Here is an 18,606-nt window from a genome sequence, read left to right on the forward strand (position 1 = left end):
GTAGCACACATCGAAATAAGGGTGCCAGGAACAGATGCAGACAGGGTCACAGGGCGGACTCAACAGCAAGCCGCTCCCTTAAAGGGCCCCTCCCAGACACAGTTGCACTAAACAACACAAGATCCACAGAGCCGACAACTGGTTGCAGACCCTGTGCATGCAGCATGGATCCCCAGCTGCAGCAGCAGCAGCCAGAAGCCCTGGGCTAAGGGCTGCTGCACACGATGACCATAGAGCCCTGCAGGGGCTGGAGAGAGAGCGTCTCTCAACCCCTCAGCTGATGGCCGCCGTGGCGGACCCCGCTATTTCGATGTTGCGTGACACAGATCGTCTACACGTGCCCTACTTTGACGTTCAACTTCGAAGTAGGGCGCAATTCCCATCCCCTCATGGGGTTAGCGACTTCGACGTCTCGCCACCTAACGTCGATTTCAAAGCTGGTGCCGCTACTTTGAAGTAGCGTGCATGTGTAGACACGGCCCATGGCTGTGTCTACACTAGCTCCCTACTTCGAAGGGAGCATGGTAAGGAGGGCATTGGGAGATTAATAAGTAAGTGCTACAGGGCATATGCTGCACTTCATTAAGCTAATTCTTGCACGTGGCAACTTCGAAGTGCCATCTCACGTGTAGCCGCGGCTAACCTGCTGGTACTTCAAAGTGCCTGGGCAACTTCAAAGTCCGTTTACCCCTACACACGAGCCGGCACTTTGAAGTTTAACACTTTGAAGTTGCCACAGGGGAGAATTAGCTTAATGAAGTGCTGCATATGCACCGCAGCACTTCATTAGTAATCTCCCGATGCCCTACTTACCATGCTCCCTTCGAAGTCAGGAGCTAGTGTAGACATAGCCAGTGTGTATTCCAAAGTAATATATTTCTGGAGAGGAGATATCATTAGTCATGCTCACCAACAGGGGCTGGGGGGCGGGAGGGCAGCACAGTGCACAGCTGCCCAAGGGCTTGGCATTTCAAAGAGGCCTGGAGTTCTCACCACTGTAGCTCCACCACTCTGCACGGCTGGAGGGGAGACAGCACCACGGTCTGAGCAGTGCTAAGGGCTGGCTGCACTAGGCCCCATCCTTGTCTTTGCCCCCTCCAGGGACACGGAGCCAGGCCCCCCCCCACCTTGCCCTGCTGTCATCAGTACAAAAGCAGCAGAAATACTGCAGTTTAGGAATGAGGCACACTGGTGAAGCTGGCGAGACTTGGCAAAGCACTTGTCACAAGCTTATTGGGTTCTAATCTGTACTGTTAGCTGTAGCACTGGTGCTGGAACAACTGGGATAACGGGAGTGCAGAAGGCAATCCAATGTGCCGGAGGTGCTGAGTTTCAGCACCGCCAGTGACAGAGCCTACTACAAAAGTGTGTCACAGACCGAGGGTACTTGAAGTGCAAACAAGGTGGAGACAGATACTTGCCCTCTCACCTACTGAAACTTAACAGCGTGAGAGGGAGCAGTTTTCTGGATTATTAATCTTTTGATTCTAGAATATTATAAACCCAAAGGCTAACCGTTATTGACATTCCACCTGTAGGAAATGTCATGTTCTGCACACATAAGATAAAAGCAGAGATAATTAGGTGGTAAACCAGATGGACCTGTTAAACAGTTGAACGTGTCAAAAATCTTCTATATCTGGCTATAAGTACCTTCCTTCAATTTACTTAAAGACATTCTCAAGTGCTTTTTAAATGTACGGTAATGCTTTCATAACAACATCAAAAGTAAATGGTATTGCAAGACAAATGTAATCAGTTCTTCCTAATGACAACTTAAAAGCGTTGAAAAACCATGAGCTTAAGCAGCAGTGAGGGTGGAAAATATGATGCCCTATTATGCTCCCTTACATTGTTAAGCCTTGCAAGTACTCCACATTAAAACTCTTTAAATCAACACTGTGGCATAAACGTCACTACATTTGTTTTTTCGATGAGTTTCTCACTTATTCCTGGAGTGCTAGAAAAGTGTTTATTTAATGAATAACATTTTTGTGGATATCAAACAAATAGTTGGGGGAGTGAGCATGGGTATGTTTAAACACGAGAAACAAATAGTCAAATGCTAACACTTGAATATGAATAATTCCTGTGACTTGGATCTCTCACGTTCCCATTACAGACATGCTCAATCAATAAAATCTGTGCTAAGCTCACTAGTGTTGTGTAATAAATCAGTGTAACACTATCAGAACATTTGCTTTTTCACATAATTGTGAAACCCGGTGCATTAGCTGGCATTCACATTGCTCAGATGATGAAGTTTTTAAACATAAAGTTCTGAAGTTAGTCCTTTGACTTCACCAAAACTCTGCGGCACCAACACTGCGTTCTTTGTTCACCTAATACTCACAGTGATTAGAGTGGGAGATTTGAAGGTGCAGGAAATTTCCGAGGGTTTATTTTTTTTTTTAAAAAAAAAAGGGCTGAAAAGACGATTGATGATTAAATCAACCAGAGGCTTGAGTCTGATACTGCATCGCTTAAGTTAATGGCAGGTTTCTCCACTAATCCGACAGGAGCAGGATCTAACCCTATAAGACATGATGGCTAGTGTCAGGCAGTCATACACACATGCACAAAAAGCCAAATTGCTTAGTGGAGCCACCGTCCCAAGGGTGGCGAATATAATTTAGTTAAGCATCTGGACCAGTCTCTCCAGCTAGAAGCGCTATGCGTTCTCTAGAAAGGAGAAGGGAACCCCCAGACTGAAGTCTGGATCTGGACCGCAGCTTGTCTGGATCCAGCCCCCCAAGGCTCAGGGCTCCCTCCCCAGCATCTGGCCTGGCAGGGGCAGGAAGCAGCGGTGCCACCGCCACTCCTGCTGCCTTTCTCCTTCTCCCAGCTGGAAAGGATTTTTTTCCTGCCACTCCCAGGCACCGCCCTCCCATTTCCCTGATTGGCCAGAAATCTTCTCTAGGGAGCACTTCTCCACACTGCCCTTCCCCCAGCAGAACTAAGTGCCCCTCCCCTTTACCCAGACTCCCTTGCCCTCAGCTCACTCCTGCCCAGACTCCCACCCTCAGCCTGTTCCTGTGCCCTTCTCGTCCCGCCCCCTTCACCTCCCACACCCACCCTGCTCCTGCACCTATCCTCCCACGCAGACTACCAGCCTGTTCCTGCACCTCCTTCCCCACCTAGACCCCACATCTGATCCTCGGCAGCCCCCTCCGCATGCTGAATCCTGACATCCACATTCCAGTTATAGTCCCATCCCGGGTCCCTGAACAAGTTAATCTGGCCTGGGTGAAGCTTCAGTCCCCCCCACATCCTCCTCCACCCCTGCTGATGGGGCTGGAGCGTGAGGCTAGTGGAGCGTCTCGGTTGGGGACCACATCAGTGAGGGTTTTGTAGGTTTGTTTGCTTCCGATTTTTCTGTAGGTTGGTGGTCCCTGACCCAAAAAAGTTTCCTCACCCATGCTCTAGAAGCTGCAGATGTGTCTGTGGAATACAGGGGGAAAAAGCCAGTGAAGAGAAGTTACTCAGCGTAGTAACGGTGGTTCTTCGAGATGTGTCCCCGTGGGTGCTCCACGTTTGGTGTCGGGCTCGCCCTGGCGCCGCAGGTCGGATCTTCCAAGCAGTTTCTGCCGGACCGCGCATGCGCCGGTGCGCGCCGCTCCCTTGCGTGCTCCCGGCCACATGTGCGATCCGGTCCCCACCAGTTCCTTGACCAACCGCCTCGGATGCTCCTGCAAAACACCAAACAGGGATCCGAAGCGGGGAGGATGGGCGGGTGGTGGAGCACACACGGGGACACATCTCGAAGAACCACCGATACTACGGTGAGTAACTTCTCTTTCTTCTTCGAGTGTCCCCGTGGGTGCTCCACATTAGGTGACTACCCAGCAGTAACCCAAAATAGGAGGTGGGTAATCGGATCATGTGCAGCTTGTCCCCGAGAGGACTTGTCGAGAGCTGGGTATCCACTTGGAATACCCTGTGAAGGGCGTAGCGCTTAGCGAAGGTGTCATAGGATGACCAGGTCGCCGCTCTGCAAATGTCTTTTAGTGCAACGCCCTTGAAATAGGCTGTTGATGCCGCCACCGCCCTAGTGGAGTGAGACCTGGGCGTGGCCAGTAAAGGAGTCTTTTTGAGTTCATAGCACATTTTTATGCAGGATACGATGTGCTTCGAGATTCTCTGCGAAGAGAGACCTTCTCCTTTTGATTTGGGAGCGAGAGAGACTAGGAGTCTATCCGTTTTCCGGAAGGACTTAGTCCTGTCTATATAGAAAGCCAGCGCCCTCCTCACGTCCAGGAGGTGTAGGCGTGCCTCTTTGTTGGAGTTATGAGGCTTTGGATAACGAGGGTAAAACTATAGGTTCGTTAATATGAAACTCTGAAGAAACTTTGGGAACAAAGGCTGGATGCAGCCGTAAGGTTACCGCCTCCTTGGAAATTACTGTGCAGGGTGGCGTTGCCATGACTGCCGCAAGCTCGCTCACCCTGCGAGCTGACGTGATTGCAAGAAGGAAGGTCGTCTTTATCGTAAGGAGACGGAGGGAAACCGTGGCTAAGGGTTCAAACGGTGGTCCCGTTAGTGCATTAAGCACCAGGTCCAAGCTCCACGAAGGTGGAAGCGGTTTCCGAGGGGGGTATAGGTTTACCAGCCCTTTGAGGAACCTGGTAACCATGGGATGGGCAAACACCGTGTGCCCTTCCTCTTCATGTCTGAAAGCTGATATAGCGGCAAGGTGGACCCTTCAACAAGGATAGGGAGAGTCCTCCTCTCTTGAGGTCCAGTAAATACTCTAGTATTACAGGTATATGCGCAGCAAGGGAGGCTAATTGCTTGGTAGAACACCATGCAGTGAATCGAGTCCATTTTTGCTTATAGGGCTTCCTGGTGGAAGTCCTCCTGCTACTTTCTAGGACTTGTTGCACTCCCTCCGTACGCGTGCTCTCTAGGGAGCTGAACCATGGATTAACCATGCTTGCAGTCGCAGGCCTCGGGGGTGTGGATGCACTATGGACCCCTGGGCTGTGTGAGCAGATCCGGAGCCACCGGGAGGGGCATCGGTGGACGGTCCGACATGCGCAGGAGTAAGGGGACCATTGCTGTCGATCCCACGTTGGGACTACTAGGATCATTCGGGCTCTCTCTCTCTCCTGGCTTTCTGCAAGACTTTGTGGATCAGCACTGTGGGAGGAAAAGCGTAAAGCAGGGGGCCCCTCCACGAGATCGCGAATGTGTCCCCCAGGGACCCCCGTCCCAGTCCTGCCCTGGAGCAGTATTGTGGGCACTTCTCGTTGTGTTGAGTGGCAAACAGGTCTACCTGGGGAAAACCCCATGTGTGAAAAAATCGGTCGTAGCAGATAGGAACGGATCTGCCACTCGTGTGTGAGTGTGAAGCACCTGCTCAGTTGGTCTGCCTTCACATTGTGAGCGCCTGGTAAATACGAGGCTTTCAAGGTTATATTGTTGGCGATGCACCAGTTCCACAATTGGACTGCTTCTGCACATAAAGCATGGGACCGAGCTCCTCCTTGTCGATTTATATAAAACATGGTGGAGGTATTGTCTGTACTGATCCCGACTACTTGCCTTGTATATGGTCTCGAAAGTGTTTGCAGGCGTTGAACACTGCTCTGAGCTCCAGTATATTTATGTGCAGTGACTGTTCCGTGGAGGACCACAGTCTTTGCGTCACCTTTTCGCCCATGTGTGCTCCCCACCCTACGTGGGAGGCGTCGGTAGTGAGAAAAACAGGTATTTGTGGTTGGTGAAAGGGCACCCCTGTTAGCATGTTCTTGGGGTTCACCCACCATTGCAGGGATCTGCGCACCTCTGTCACGGGCGACACCACCCTGTGGACAGTGTGTGCTGCCGGTTTGTAGACACTCGCCAGCCAGTGCTGCATGCTGCGCATATGCAATCGGGCATTCTGTACCACAAACGTTGCTGCTGCCATGTGGCCCAGCAGCTGTAAGCACGTCAGAACCGGCACCGTAGGGCTGAAGGTGATGACTTGCACGAGGGAACCAATGGCGCGAAAGCGGGCATCTGGTCGATAAACCCTTGCTGTGATGGAATTTATACGTGCCCCTATGAACTCTATGTCCTGTGCAGGGTCTATCTTTGATTTTGCCAGATTGATGACCAGGCCCAGCGAAGAGAACGTGTCTGCTGTGACGCGTATCATGCGAAGTACCTCCTCCTTCGAGGCCCCTTTCAGTAGGCAGTCTTTTTTTTTTTTTTTTTTTTTTTTTTTTTTTTCCAGATATGGGAATATAAACACCCCCTGTCTGTGCAGGTAGGCTGACACCACTGCCAAGGTCTTGGTGAAGACTCTGGGGGCCGAGGAGAGGCCGAACGGCAGAACCTTTTACTGAAAATGTTCTTTGCTTACCATAACCCGGAGAAAACGCCTGTGAGCCGGGTGAATAGTTATGTGGAAATACGTGTCTTGTAAGTCGAGGGCTGCGAACCAATCTCCATCGTCCAGTGCCGTAAGCATAGAGGCGATTGTGATCATCCGAAAGCGTTGCTTGCGCAAGTACTGGTTGAGGCCTCGAAGATCTAGGCTGGGCCTCCAGCCTCCTGTCTTTTTCTCTGTGAGGAAGTATCTTGAGTAGAACCCTTTCCCTCAGAGTTGCTCCGGCACTCTTTCCACTGCCCCTATAAGCATAAGATGGCCTACCTCCTGCTTGAGTCTCGCTTCGTGGGAGGCGTCCTTTAGGTGGGGTCTGGGTGGAGGTCGTGGCAGTGGGAGCGACTGGAAGGGAATCGCGTAACCCGTGGCCACGATCTCCAGTACGCATTTGTCTGTGGTGATCTTTTGCCACTGGTCGCAGAATGGTCGGAGGCGATGGTGGAACAGTAGCTTCGGATGACATTGCGCGATGGTAGCGATAGTGCAGCCCTCGATCTGTGTGTCAAACTTGTGGCCTTTGGCCCTGCCCCGAGGACGCATGGCTCTGTTGAGAACATCGCCTGGGAGTTCTGTACTGTTGGTGCTGTTGATGTCGCCCTTGCTTGTAGCCCCTGTGGTACTGGGGACGCTGTGGTTGATACTGCAAACAGCTTCTGCGTGTCAAAGGGGAGATCAACAATCTTCACCTGCATATCCCTCGGGATACCCGATGTCTGGAGCCAGGACTCCCTGCTCATGACCACTGCTGTAGCTGTTGAGCATGCTGCCATATCCGCTACGACTAGGGCGATCTGAACTCCTATCCTCGAGGCCGCGTAGCCTTCTTGCACGATAGCCTTGAGCACCGGCTTCTTGTCCTCTGGAAGCGAGTCCATGAGGGAGGTTAAGCTAGAGTAGTTGTCGAAATTGCGGTTCGCTAGATGCGCTGCATAATTCGCCATTCTCAACAGTAGGGTGGAGGAGGAGTAGACCTTTCTGCCGAACAGCTCTAGTTTCTTGGCATCTTTGTCCGTTCCCCCTGTTTTGAACTGAGACGTTTTTGATCTCTGTTGAGACGATTCTACCACCAGAGAATTTGGTTGCGGGTGGCTGAATAGGAACTCCATGCCCTTCGCCGGCACGAAGTATTTCTTGTCCGCTCTCTTGTGGACAGGCGGAATAGTCGCAGGGGTCTGCCATATCGTGGTGGCGGACTCCAAGATTGCTTCGTCAAGTGGTATGGCTATTTTAGAGGAGGTTGGAGGTCTCAGATTTTTAAGGAGCTTATGGTGCTTCTCTTGCACCTCTGCTGTCTGGATGTGTTGCGTGAAGGCCACCCTTTTAAACAGCTCTTGGAACTGTTTGAGATCGTCCGGAGGATGGACGTCCCCCGGGGCCGTAGCCTCATCCGGGGAGGACAATGAGGAACCACTAGGGTACGCCTCTCTGGACCCCTCCGGGTCCTGTTGACGGTGGTACATCCGCTCGCTAGAAGCTTGCGAGGGAAAATCCCGGGGTTCCAGAACCAACTCCCCCTGAGATATATGAGTCTCTGTCCCCGTTCGCGATTGCCCTCGGGGATACAGAACCGTCTGTGGGGATCTGTCCCTGGTAGTATGCCTATGGTGTCTATGCCCCGCATGATAGGGGCGACCATGGCAACACGGGCACTGCTCCTGGGATGGTGACCTGGACCACTCCCTTGGTGCATACCCCCTATGTCTGGGGGAGCGAGATCTTCTGGAGACCTGGGACACTGGAGAGACCGATTTGTGATAGTACTCAAGTGGCTCGAAGCCCAAGAAGGGTGAAGGTGGTCCAAGCCATGGGGACGCTGGCTGTAGAAATGGAGATGGGGGCTCCGGATAGGCTAGGGGTGACCCCTGCCTTCTCGTTGGAGTCCGCAGCATGAGCGGAGGGCTCAGAGAAAGCAGCTCTGCAGCCCTGTATGGAGAGGGACTGCGGTGCCGTGTTTTCTGTGCTGCCTTTCCCCTCCCCTGTGGGGGTGGCTCCACCCCCTGACGCGTCGGGGAATCTCAGCCCCGTAGTCTGCACCGCACTCGGCACGCTCCTCAGCGGTGCTGCGCGGGCGGTCTCCCCTGGTGCCTGTAGGCCACGTGCCTGTGCGCTCTGCGCCGCCGGTTCCCGGGGGTCGGTGCTGCTGTTTGCGGTGCCGCCGGTTCCGGCGCTTGCTTGGCCGCCACCCTGCCCGCGGTGCGGGGCGGCTGTTTGATCATCGGAGGCTGAACCTCCGCCACGTGCGTCTCCGCACTGCCGCCGATCAGCTGTAGCTGCGGCTGGGGGCTGTGCGCTCCACCCGTCCCGCTCGCTGTTGCTGCCGGCAGGGATCGGGTTGGAGAGATTTTCCTCCGTTTTTGCGCTGATGGGGTTAGGGACGCGGCTTTCCTTTTATGGGCCCCGGAGGGCCCCTCCTGCTGCGGCCGCTCCAGCACGTCTGGCTGGAGGGCCTTGTCGAACAGCAGCATTTTCAGCCGCATTTCCCTGTCCTTCCTTGCTCTGGCTGTTAACTTGGCGCAGAAGGAACATTTCTGAGTGACATGGGATTCCCCCAAGCACCTTATGCACTGACTGTGCCCATCAGACGCTGGCATCGCCTCACGGCACGACTCACAATTCTTGAATCCTGAAGAGGGCATTGTGGTGAGTCTTTGAGTTGTTAATAGGATACTTAGCACCTTCTCTGTGCTTGTTCCCCTCTCAGATAAAGCCTGCCGCAGCAGGAGGGCTAATGGCCCTAGGCTCCTGGCCTCCGGTGATCCGCTTGTTACTAGGATTGGAAGCTTTGAATTCCTTTCCTTTGTTTGTTTGTTTCTTTTGAAAACAACAGCCGACTAACTTAATCGAAGACTGAAGAAACTTCAAAACAATTAAAAACGTTAAATACGCTAACTCTGGCCGTAGCCTGAGCGGATTCCGTCTGCAGCCGATGGCGGTTAAAGAGGAACTGGTGGGGACCGGATCACGCACGAGGCCGTGAGTGCGCAAGGGAGCGGCGCGCACCGGTGCATGCGCGGTCTGGCAGAAACTGCTTGGAAGATCCGACCTGCGGCGCCGGGGCGAGCCTGACACCTAACGTGGAGCACCCACGGGGACACTCGTAGAAGAATAGAATCTTCCACGATCCACCATCACTTCAGTCTTAGGGATTGCCCACATAGCAAGTTAGCGTATTGCAAGCCAGGGTGTGAATCTACACTGCACCAGCTTGTGTCACTGCTGCCAGGGAAGTCCCAGATTGCAACTTAGCACAGAGAACAGAACGACTGTCACAGCCTATTATGTTAACCGCTGGGAAGCTCCAGCACCTCTCTCTCTCCACTTCAGTTTCAAACCCTCCTGGAATTTACGCAGCATAATGTTTCATAGCTTGCTGTAACAGCTGTGTGTGTGGGGGTGAGTGTGTCCGTGTCCATCTTCATTTGTCTGAGTGAGAGAGAGTAAAGACTGACCACTGTGGACAAGTATCTTTCAGTTACCGTTAAGCTCAAAGAGCCTGTTTCTTGAAAAATTAGAAACTGACTTTCTAAAATCACTAGGTGAAGTAAATCTATGCACTTGTTGCCAAGAACAATTAACAATAACAGCAATTTTATCCAAGTGCCGCAGTGCAGCACTAGCAAAGTTCCACAAGCAGGGGAAGTGTAAATATGGGGGGAGGAAGGTTTAATCATTAAATAGATCATAAATCCCTTACATAATTTAATCTCTGAAAACTAAAATAAACTGTAGTACAGTTCAGCACAGTCAGAAATGGACCATCAGATATTCCATTGTCAATCTGCATCTTGGGTATGTCATTCAGACCGTTGAAAGGATTGTAACTATGCTAAATCTCTAGCAGCATCTTAAGTAATACCAGCACGACAGTCACACTGTATTTATTTGTTTTGATCCAATCTAGGCTCTTTCAGATGTCTTCCATCATTAAAAATGCTTCGGAAACTCAGGGTCGATCTTCTGGGGTTCAATTTCGTGCACCTAGTAGGAGTTAAGGGAGGTCATCAGGAAATTTTCTCCCATCAACCTCCCTCTGTGTGGACAGCCAGGTAAGGCAATTGCAGATAAGTCGATTCTAGCTATGCAATTGCTGCAGCCAGTATTGTATCATCTACAATAAGCTTAACTCCTTAGTGCAGAACAAGCCTGACTGTTGCCATTTCGTGGTGCACGACAGCCAAATCACAACACTTCAAATAACTACCCTTCTATGTCCACATCCCTCTTTGCTTAAAAAGTGAGCCATTAATTCTGATGCCTGAAACCATTCTCCATGTAACAACTCCTCTTTTCTAGGGTACCTGAAATTCACTCTCGAAGGAGCTTTCTGGCCTTGATTATGCAGTTGTGGTCATAATGGATGTTCATTTGACCTTGAAAGATAACAGCTCAGCCAAGTGACATGTTGCAATACTGGTGAGGTATTACTATAACAGTGCAGTTTCATGACCTTTCATTTCTTCCAAACATACAGCACTAGGCATACATAATGTCCAAGCCCAGACGGGGAAAGCCACTGTAACGGTGCTGGACAAAAACAGTTGGTCTCGGATGTTACAGAGGATAAACACCTCTCTCCATTGCTGCCTCCCATCTGCCATGGCTTTAACAACCTCCCCTTGGAGGTGCAGCCACGGTGTACCTTTCCACGTGGGAAATGAGGTAAGGAGAAAAGGCAACTTTATCTCTGCTATGGAGACAGATGGAACTATTAACATCAAGCGGGATAGGATTTCTGGCTGATATGGTTTGGTTTCAGTCTCCCAGAGACAGGAAACGCACATATAGCCACGTCTGTCAACAATGAGAAATAATACTGTTATATGAAGGTAAAGGGACAAAATATTGGGAAAGACAACACAGGAAGACCATCACATTTTGAGCATTATCTCCCCTTAGATATACTTACTGACTAGGTTGAACTGTGTTTTAACATACTCTACAAACAACTTGGATGCAGTAAAATGCTGCAGGTGAAACAACACGGGAGAAGCTTTCCCATGGCAAAACTGTTTTGGCAGGTCTAACTCAGAACGAATCCTGCTCCTCAAATATTGTGACGCCACACATCAGCCGGTCAGTTTCCTTTCAGTTGATTTGCTTATTAATTGCACCTTGCCCCAAACAGGAAATATTTGACTTAGACGCATCAATCTATACACATCTGAACACCGCTGGAGACCCCATTATAACAGATTAGTATTTGTTAGATAAACTCAATCTGCTAATAAGCAATAATGAAAGGAACTTTGATACTTTTCTTTGACAGTCTGTTGACTTGCTGTACCAACAGTGGGTTAGTAAAGAGGGCTGACATCACTGTAGTACTGATTAGGCCCTATTATAAAAATATGTCTCCCTGTGATTAAACCAAGGAGAGGGAGAGAGAGTGCAGCAAAAAGCCAGTCTATTTTTTCAGTATGTGAAAGCCACCTTATATTTATATTTATATTCCAGAATGCCCTGAAGTGCACAGAGTGCTGGTGAGCAGAGCAAATATTAGCAAGGCCCAGCCCTAAGGCAGGACCAATTATAGCAGTCACTAAAGCAGAAATGTTTCATAGAACAGGTAGGTTTTCAGGTATTTTTTAAGCATGAAAGAGAAGCAGCTTGATAGATAGTGAATGATAGGTTGTCCTCATTCACCTGCCTGTCCTGACCGCCTCCTTCCATGCCATACCCACATGTGCTTGGAACAGACACAGGGAGGACTGAGCAGCAGACTCTAACCTAATGCTGGGGAGAGAGCTCCCTACTCCCGTCTCCCTAGAACAAGTATTTAAACTGGCCCAGTGCAGCGGTTACAGGGCTGCAACCCTATAACTCATAACTTGGGGTAGCGTCTCTCGTACCTCCTCTTAGTATTCATCTCACTCAGCTGTAGGCTCTTCGCCTTCCCACAACAAGTTCTAGCAGATCATCCAGTCTAGTCTCCTCATCTCCCATGGGTCCAACGCTCACCCACAGATCCCACCTCGCTTCCTTCTGGGTACTGGCCCTTTTGGCCTTGTCCCCGCACTTGACACAATTTGTGATGAATTAAACATTGATACCAGTTAGAGTGTTAATCAGTTTAAATCCCAGTAACCTATCTGTGCCTCCATGATGCTGCCAGGCAAGAAAAAAAAAATTATGAAACCTCCCTAAGCAGACAACTGGTCAGATACAGGGCATCTTAAAGAACACTGTTCATTTATGCCAGAAAACAGGGAAGGCAGATGTGGCAGCTAAAATGAAGCTATGAGGCTCAAAAAAAAGACCTGGGCGAGAATTTAAATTAATGCGGGGAGAGGAGCAGAGTGAGTAGTCACCCATTCCAGTCTCTCCCTCTCCCGCTCCAGTTAATAGCGGCTGAGAGCTCATGGGAGAGGGCCCAGGCATCTCAATGGCATTCCCCAGTTCATCGCCCTCCCACTCCTATTTTCCATCTACTGAGCCAGGTGGAGAGGCAGTGTAAACCTGGAGAGCTAACTGTAGGATTAACATGGAGACGCCTGTTATTTTTACTGTCACACAAGGTTCTTTTGCTGCACCCATCAGTACATCGTGAGCATCACGAGGAGCACATGTAGCACCTTATGAACAAATGAGACATCCCCAGGAAGTTTACAGTGTAGGTTAGAGAAACATCCCAGAATGGGGAGAGACAGCAAAATGCAAGGAAGTGGAACAAGAGAGCTTACACTGGCTAAGGCAAGAAGGTTATTTAGTTTCATGTTGTGAGCAGCATTCTACTTCCTATTTTTGCAAGACTGGCAATAGATTGAGGGCCACTCCCATCCTGTTATCTTTATTATTAGTAGGGGAAACCCAGTTCCCATTTAAATTTATTCCCTTCTTTAAACCAGTTTTACAAAAGCTATTTTTAGTAAAATGTCTCTCTCCTTAGTTACTGATAACAGAAAATCAGAACGAACAGTTAACAGGGATGATGGCTTCTTAGTTCACAGATTTTAACATCTTTCCTCTTTCCAATTTCAAATAAAAGGCTGGTACCCATGAATGATCTTCTTGACTTACTCCATGAGTACAGGCTAATTTTATATATGCTTATTTATATAATCAGGGGCTTGACTGTTCAACTGGCACCACACCACTATGACAAACTCCTCTTTTCAGTAGTAAAGTTATTTACAAGCAGCACAGCCTAATGTTAACATGGTGCAGCACTTTATGCTTATAATAATGCAAATATTAGAAGGATCCAACTGAATATAAACCACACTTATAAAATATGAATCATCTTTAAAATCTGCAACATTTAAAATCTCTTAAGTCTGTCTCAGGAAAACAAGGCAGGCCACGTTCAACTTTGCTTTGTAACCCCACTCACGTCAGTTGACATGAATTTGCTTCCATTATATTTTTACAAAATATCCCTCCTCCCTTTTCACTATGATCAGCATCCATCTTTGATGGTCAGTCAATGAAAGCCTCCAATCTTTAAACTATAAGCTTTATGGAGCAGGGACCATCTCTTTTGTTACGTGTTTGTACAGCACCAAGCACAAGCTGTCCCCAATCTCAAAGACACATCCATAGACATTATATAGCTATCAACAAGTTCAACCTGGGAGTACGTCTGTAAAATTACATATCAGTAATCCTCCGACCGAATAACTCTTTCAAAAAATGCATGGATACATTAATGTGCCAAGACTGCAAAACATAAACAAATTATACCCTCTAGAAAAATCGCCATCTTTCACCATGAATGCTCTCCCTCTCTATAATCCTAAGATTTAGATGTACTGTGCCACCTAACTAATTTATATGAGGCTACAGGAAGAATACAGAGCATGCCAAAATATGAAAGGTCACACAGGAGTTCAACTACTTTTCCATGCAAATAATTCACACCAAGTGTCCAAAGATGTTTTCCACTGAGTTCATAGTTACAGCCGCAAACATGAACTGAAGATTGCATTTTTGGTGCATGTTTTGAGGAGGAGTTAAAGGTGCTGATTCAAGTTATAAAGCTCTAAATAGTTCGGGATTGGGTTACCTGAGGGAATATTCTCTCTTCATGAGACACTTAAGCACAGTTGCAATCTGTAGAGGTGAATGAAAGACAAATGACAAATGAGAGATTAACACCTTTCATGTAAATGTGACCAAGTTCACACATTTTCTTCCACATCAATCAATTCTTCTAAGTACTTAGCATCAGCGGAGCCAAACAGCCTCCATCCTGGGACTCAGGGCAAGGTGGATGGGGTGGGGGTAGCTCTGCACCCCGGAAGGGGTGGAGTCCAGGGCAGAAGGGGCAGCACCTAGAGAATTCAGCCCGTAGCACTGCTCAGACCACAGCATTGGCCCCCCTTTTTCCCCTTGAAGCAGCACTCCCGCAGCATTTCAAAAGGGGCCTGGAGCTCAAGTCACTGCTGCTGCCACAGTGGTGGCACCAGAGGCCAGAGCTCCAGGCTCCTTTGAAATGCTGGGTCCCAACACAACTGCACCTCCTATCAGCAGGCCTGCTTAGCAGGCAGTGTGTCTATCTGTCTCTAGAATCTCCCAGTCTGTTTTGTACCCACCCAAACAACCAAACAACTCAAACCCCACCAATCAACCCACATACAGGAAATTAAGAGTTAAGGTCAAACCAGCATCTGTCATTCAGACAGTTGTACACATTCAATTCCACTCCAGGGTACAGAAAGGAACATTTTGAAATTGACACACCACAGCACTACACAAAGATGATGTGTGAATGGAGCAAGGGACAATGGTGTCAGTTAAACTCCACATGTGGAGACTTCTAGGAAGCCCTCCGGTCCTTTTTACGTGATCACAATAGATGCTCAAACCCTGGGAAGCTGCAGACTACATCATCCCAAGTAGTACTTACATCAACCATGGCCTGCATGCAAATGTGTGCACTAGTACTCATGTGCTCCAAGGAAGCAAGGGATCCCGATTCTCTTCATCCTTAGGCTGGGTCATGGAGGTCAATGCAACCCCCTCTGCAAAGGGTCACAGGTAATGAAAAGCAGCAGCAGCCTGGGTTCTTAACTTTAAAGCAAACTGATCAAAATCTTGGGGTAGGGGGAGAACTGGAGCTTGCTGGTGGTAGTCCCTGCAAAACAGACACACCCTTCTACACTGGGATAGGATCCAAGAACACAAGAGCAGGATGCTAAGGGAGGAGCACCTCTATCACTGTTTTGATGCTAATCTCCAGTGCACACCACACATCACTCAACCACACAATCAGATTTCTATCAGGTTATGCTCGGCCCCATCCTTACGTGTTAAAATAGGTGGCTCAGTAATCTGAGAACCAGGGACGCCCATTAAGTTTCCCCTGTTCATTATTTTCTGGCCAGAACACTTGCTTACGCTGTATGCTTCAATCCTAGGTCTGGAGGGGCCACACACACAGAGGATGGGCTTCTCACTGGGTAGCCCTGGCCACAGCCTTGACCTTCACAAGTTTTTTTTCAAAAGTCTACGATTTCCCCTATGCAAAGCACAGAGGAGTATAGAAAACACCACACAATGAGAAAACTTTACCCAGTGGGTTTTTTTTTTTTTGTGCCGGTAGCACTTTGGCAGCCCCAGCCGTGGAATTGGCTGGGGGTGAGGAACCAACTGAGCACTGGCTCTCTTACTGAGCGGAAAAAAAAAAGTGCTGACTTTATCTAAACATACTCCTCTGTTTGGAAAGCAAGAGACCAGCTCTCATCAAGCACAGTAAACCCTCGACATAGTGGACCCCATTTTACCAGACTTTGGTAATAATTGACATCTGCTATCCGCCCCCCAAAGAAAACAGGATCACCGCAGCCGGGGGATCCCTGGCAGAGACTGAGAGATCCACTGCCACTGGATTTTGCCCCCCCAAGCCCCCCATAGCTGGGATCACTGCGGCTGCAGGGTCCCTGGCTGGGGCTGGGAGAGCCACCAGTCCTCCCGCCTTCTCCCTGGGGCTGGGATCAGGGCCAGGACGAGCCCCGTGCTCAGGGCACAGCATGGGCATCTCGGAGCCTGAAGAGCCCCTTGCGCTCTGCCCTGTGTGCAGGTGCCTAAGAGCCATGGAGCCACTGCTCCCAGGGCAGAGCACTGCTGGGACCTGCAGGACTCACCAGGGAGCCACAGTGCCACTCAGAGACAAGCTGGAGCCAAGAGGAGCTGGGAAGGCAAGTAAACCTTCGGATATAATGGACTTGCTGTTTTAACAAACACCCCTCCCCATCTATGAGTCCATTATATCGAGCGTTTACTGTACCAAAACCTACAGCCTACCATAACATGGGACCAGAACGGGGTTCTTCCGTTAACAGAGAATAACAGGTACAATGTTTCTCATCACCTCATTACAGGCAGGCAGCTGGACTAAACCTAGACAGGTGCTAACTTCCTGATATACAAATTGAGTGAGTGAAGTATTTCAGCATCCTGAAAGTAAAACTTACATACTGACTGCAAAAATGATTAAGAAAAGAAATCTGAATCTTGGCCCTTGGGAGTTTCTAATCCACAGTATCTGCATCTCCTGGAAGTGCAATTCTCAGCAAAGGCCCACTTTTCTGCTGCAGTGTAATGTCAGAGTTGCAAACACCTCAGGAATAGAGATTGTTCATTACTCTGAAATATCCCAAACTTGCAACAAAGTGTTACTGTTATGCTTTCAAGTGTGCAACTGAACACTGACTTAAAACATCTTGAAACTCTACTATGAAAAAATACTGCTTTTAGACATCTTAATTTAGATGGAACAAGCATAGAAACAGTTTCCTTACCTTATCAAAGTTCTATGACTATAAAGAAAATAAAAAAAATGTTCAATCACAATTAATTGTGCTGTTAAACAATAATAGAATATCATTTATATAAATATTTTGGATGTGTTCTGCATTTTCAAATACATTGATTTAAATTACAACACAGAACACAAAAGTGTACAATGCTCACTTCATTTCTTTTTTATTATCAATATTTGCTCCGTAAAAAATAAATTAGTCTTCTTCAATTCACCTAATGTCAGTAAATCTCCTCTTTACCATGAAAGTTGAACTTACAAATATAGAAGAAAGTACGAAGAACTGCATTCAAAAATCCACTCAGTCCTATTTCTTGTTCAGTTAGTCGCTTAGACAAACAATTTTGTTTAAATTTGCAGGAGATAATGCTGCTCAATTCTTATTTCCAATACCTTATGAAACTGAGAATAGGCATTCACATGGCACCGTTATATCCACTGCTGCATGATATTCGCATCATCGTGCTAAAGATTCATATGTCCACTTATGCTTCAACTGCCATTCCAGAGCACATGTACGTATCCTGATGACAGGTTCTGCTCGATAACAATCTAAAGTAGACTAGATCACTGCTTGCTCATTTTTGTCATCCGAGTCAAATGACACCAACAGAAGGATGATTTTCTTTTTTGGTGGTTCAGGTTCTATAGTTTCCACACTGGATGTTGCTCTTTTAAAAGACATCTGACAGCCTACTCCACACCCCATCCCTCTCAGATTTTGAAAGGCTCTGCAGATTCACAAACCTTGAGTTTAGTGCTCTTGGCTATCTTTAGAACTCTCACAATGGCATTTTCTTTTGGGTTTTGTCCAATCTGCAACAAAAGTGTTCTTAAAATAAACAACATGCCGGGCCATCAGGCAGGATTGCTATAACATGAAATAAACAGCAGAATGCAAGTAAAACACAGACCTGGAGATGCACAATTCTCCCACCAAGGAGTTCAATCACAATCAACACATATTTTTAAACAAGTGTCATCAGCAGAGACAATGCCCACTGGAATGATACCCAAACACAAAGGAGCATTCAACAGTTCTGGCTATCTGGCATGTAAATATAGGATGACCGTCCACCCCATTTTGACTGGGACAGCCCTGTATTTTGGATGCCAGGAAGACATCCTGATTTATTTTAACAAATGAGCTAATTGCGCCTTATTCAGCCTCCCTGCATGGGTGCAGCTGCTTGCTGGAGAGCACATAATGTGCTCTCTGGCCATGCAGGAGAGAGAGCCAGCAGGGGCCCTGCCATTGGGGCATGGCTGCCGGACAGTTCCTAGCTCTCTGCAGCTCAGGGAAGCCAGGAGTACACCAGCACAGCTGCCGCCCATCTCCCATCTCCTGGAAGACTGTGGGAGCTGGAAGGAGCACCAGCGCGGCTGCTGACCTGTTCCCAGCTCCCTGAGACATGGGGCAGCCAGAAAGGTCCCCCCAAGGGGAGGCAGCCCCGTTCCTGGCACTCTGAGGCGT

The 18,606-nt window shown here is 48.6% G+C and overlaps 1 protein-coding gene across 4 annotated transcripts in view; it reads right to left on the reverse strand.

The window, feature by feature from the left end:
• The window catches only part of PLCL1 (phospholipase C like 1 (inactive)), a 359,855-nt gene that overhangs the window by 204,768 nt on the left and 136,481 nt on the right, over nt 1-18,606 (reverse strand). Inside the window, exon 1 of one of the 4 annotated variants that reach the window (XM_075001835.1) lies at nt 17,526-17,601. The exons of the other annotated variants lie outside the window; for them this stretch is intronic. The gene's annotated coding sequence lies outside the window, so the exon portion shown is untranslated. Of the gene's footprint in view, nt 1-17,525; nt 17,602-18,606 lie in introns of those variants that run through there. 4 annotated transcript variants of the gene reach the window in all.

The sequence above is a fragment of the Carettochelys insculpta genome, chromosome 8 (assembly GCF_033958435.1).
Source record: "Carettochelys insculpta isolate YL-2023 chromosome 8, ASM3395843v1, whole genome shotgun sequence".
Classification (NCBI taxonomy): domain Eukaryota; kingdom Metazoa; phylum Chordata; order Testudines; family Carettochelyidae; genus Carettochelys; species Carettochelys insculpta.